The 3667-nt window shown below is 36.0% G+C and overlaps 1 long non-coding RNA gene across 1 annotated transcript; it reads right to left on the bottom strand.

Annotated features, from left to right (window-relative positions):
• Positions 1–898: 898 nt before the first annotated feature.
• LOC147482216 (uncharacterized) lies at positions 899–3314 on the bottom strand. The gene is made up of 3 exons (XR_015205893.1): positions 2947–3314; positions 2727–2871; positions 899–1156 (listed from the first exon to the last, which is right to left on the bottom strand). It is a non-coding gene; the product is annotated as an uncharacterized LOC147482216 (long non-coding RNA).
• Positions 3315–3667: the final 353 nt, after the last annotated feature.

Here is a 3667-nt window from a genome sequence, read left to right as displayed (position 1 = left end):
AAACTATGGTTTTATGAAAGCTAATACCGATGGATCATCTGTTGGAAACCCAGGACTTGGAGGTGCAGGAATAATTTTCCGAGACCACAATGCTCAAGTGATAGGAGTGAAACCCTACGGTCTAGGAATCACTACAAATTTTGATGCGGAATGCTATGCTTTAGTGTTGGCAGTAGAACTAGCAGTATTAAATGGATGGGTGAACTTGTGGCTAGAAAGTGACTCCATAGCAGCTACCCTAGCCTTCACTAGCGCCAAAATTCCATGGGTTCTCAAAGCACGATGGCTATGAGCAACTCAAAGACCATCACAATGGAGAATCTCACACATCTATCGTGAAGCAAATTTTGGAGCGGATGTTGTAGCAAAAATGGGAACAACTTTGAGTCAAGGCCAAGGACTTTGGAGCACTTCAAGACCTCCCTTTTTAAAATGCATAGAAAGTCCTTGCAGGATATACTACAATTTTAACTAGGAAATGCTTGTCTTGATCGAGAAATCCTTGAGTTGTAAACTATATCATTCATTGATGTAACATTTTTTATTATATTAATAATATATCCCTACTTGCATGCCAAAAATAAATCATGAACCTATATAACCCCAATCAAAAAATCAAATGGAAAGCTAGCAATCAACAAAGTTTCAAACTTCATACTTATTAAAAAAAAAAAAAAAAAAGCGATGAAAACGCATGGCATGCGTGCTTATCGGCTTGAAACCTTGGAACTAATCAGCAGTGAAAAATCTACTGTTAACATTCCTCGAAAATCACAAGAAAATCATATCTATACATATTGTATATACAAGAAAATTACACAGTTACAGGGAATAACATTACTAGAAAAATTACCGAAAGCGTCTTGAGCTTCTCTTTAAGATAGAAAGAAGTTGTTTCTTGAACTCATGGAAGGAAGGTGTGCCCATGTTGTTATCGTTTTTGATCGACGTGTCGAAGAACGAGCTAGTTAGTCAGTTATGATCCAAGGTAGAGAACTATCACAAACACTAAAATTGTGTGAGAACTGAAAAGGGTGCTTAACTAAAAGTGACTTACCGAGAAATCTAACAATCCTTTTTATTTGTCTTTTCCCACACAGCGGCTTCATATTGCTATGACACCATATCCTAATAGAGCTTTCTTGGTCCTGCAAGGCTGGAACCCACCAAATTAGTTTCTATACAATACCTACTTGATAACCGCAACATCATTGATCTTGTTCCCTCCATTGACTTACAACAACACGAGCTGCCAAAGCTTGTTCACAATCCATATACTAGTAATAGATATAGAAACGACTATTCCAATCTTTGAGCTACAACAACCATCGCCAACAAGAAATTTTGAAACAAAAATAAATATGGAAATAGAAACAAACAATCACACAAGATCTAGATTCAAACTTTCAAGCAGTAGGCTAGTAACTTCAAATTCGTGTTCTATGAACCGATATACAAAACAGGGGAATACATTCAACTTAATACAAAAGCATCGGTATACACAAAAATATACAAAAGCATCGGTATCAAACAACTTCTGGAAATTAGCAAATTAAAAGTACCTTCTTGGTGGCTTAGACAATTTAACAAACAAAAATCGGGACGAAAATACACAAACTTGAAGCTTTAAAATTATTAACTAACTAAATTTTATGTTTTGAAGAGGGAGAGAGAGAGCTTACAACTTCACAGAAGCTCACAAGCTCTTGCTTTGTGTTCCTTACAGAAGCTCTGAATGGCTTGTTAGAAGCCACCTCTGGTTTTTTTTCCTCTCACTTTCCACTAGTGTCTCTGGGCTGTGTTAGTGAAAATAACGAGCGCCAGAATGGGAAAAAAATGAGCGCAATAGGGAAAAGGCAGTGAGAGTGAGAATGAAAACTAGCCCCACCACCTAAGCGATGAGTTCTAGAACTACCTCTACGGTCGTGTATTTACTACACCAAAACCCGTCCCCTATTTTAGCTTAGGTCAGTATACGACGGCCTTATGCCATATACGACGGTTTTTGCAGTTCTAAATTAGGGACGGTCATGGCATGGTCCTAAGCTATTGTCATTTTTAGCAATTCTGGTGTAGTGACCATTAAATTAAAACAAAGCGATCAAGGTTACATACTAAATAAGTACTAACAACCACATATATGAAAGAAGTCCGAGATGAGAAGGAAAGCATCTTGATTTTCGGGACAAAATCATTACAAAAGAACCCATGTAAGAGAAGTATGATTTTGAAGAGGACTGTAGGGATTCGGTCATGCAATTGTAAACTCTGCAAATCCAAACAGAAAGAAGGAAAGTAAAAGCAAAACTGATACCCTCTTTGTACCTTTTTCAGTACCATCAAGGCATCAAGGCATTTGCAAGGAACTAATGATCAGTTCGTTTGTTACATGTCACATTCTATAGTAACAAAAAGAAAATGGGAATTGAACATAAAACAAAAAGAGAAAATAAAACACTCTTTAGTAAAAGATCATATATATATCATTCAAACACGTACAAGTACAATAGGATTTGGTCTGTTAAACCATACTTCCATCATGACCAAATCTAAAAGGAATCTCACTTACCCATCTCTTCTAAAAGCTAAATAAACAAGCTTTCTATGACAAGAACTTTAAGAATATATATGAGAGAGAGAAGAATCATAAAGTACCTTTTTTTCTATTTTTTTTTTCAATCAAACAAGCTTAGCTTATTATCTCAAAGAAAGAGAGAGTGACTCACGTGTTTGATCTTGAACTGATGATCAATCCATTTCTTATCAGATTCAGATGAACAAGAGAGATGGTAGTGGCAGAGAAGTCTGCTTGTTTGTTGATAAGGTATGCACAACTCTATTCAATTTTTTTTTTCTATTGTTTGCCATTATCTGCGAAGAATTGAACAAATCAGAAAAATTGAATAACAGCTAGAACTTTAAAGTTTTGAAGAAAGAAAGACAAACCTGGTTAATCCACCGAAAATTAGTATTGCGGCGGTGATGAATTAGTTTTGAGGAGTGTGAAAATTAGTTTTGAGGAGTGGATGATTTTAGGGATCTTGAAACGCGGTGGTGAGAGAGAGAGAGAGGAGAGAAAGAAAGTTATGTTTTATATTTCAAAATTTTTCGTTTCTCTCTTTCGCGAAATTTCAAGCTTTTAATTTGTAACACTTTTCCAACGCTTTTTAAGCGTTAGCAATTAATTCCCGAAATTCACCCAAATAAAGCAACGCTTTACAACATTGCCAACGCTTATTTAACGTTGGAAACTTACTAACGGTAAATAACCGTTGCAAATCAAAAAAGGTGCGTGTTGCGAATATCCTATTATGGTGTAGTGTATCGTTAAAACCTTGTTAGTAAAACACTCCAAATCAAAGACACTTCTTAGAAGCTCGAAAAATTTTCTTGTTATAGAGGGCCTTCAAAATTGCAATAAGTGCCATAGTTGTAGTCATACTCTCCTCATGTATCTTACTAAAAAGAATTATACTAATGTTGTCATAAAGCCTCCCCAACGTGAAATTCAACTTAACAGCGTCAACTTTTGATGCACATTAGCACCTTGTCCCCGATTCTTAAATACCTTATGAGACAGTTGATTTCGCCCCAAAGCTTTCTAGTACTCCCATAATCCTGCAAATACAACTTTAAGAAGACACCTAATATGGGCAACCTCAACTGA

This window comes from Coptis chinensis, chromosome 8, assembly GCF_015680905.1.
Source record: "Coptis chinensis isolate HL-2020 chromosome 8, ASM1568090v1, whole genome shotgun sequence".
Lineage (NCBI taxonomy): Eukaryota > Viridiplantae > Streptophyta > Magnoliopsida > Ranunculales > Ranunculaceae > Coptis > Coptis chinensis.
Note: the sequence above shows the minus strand (reverse complement) of the source record. Positions and strands in the feature narration are given on the sequence as shown.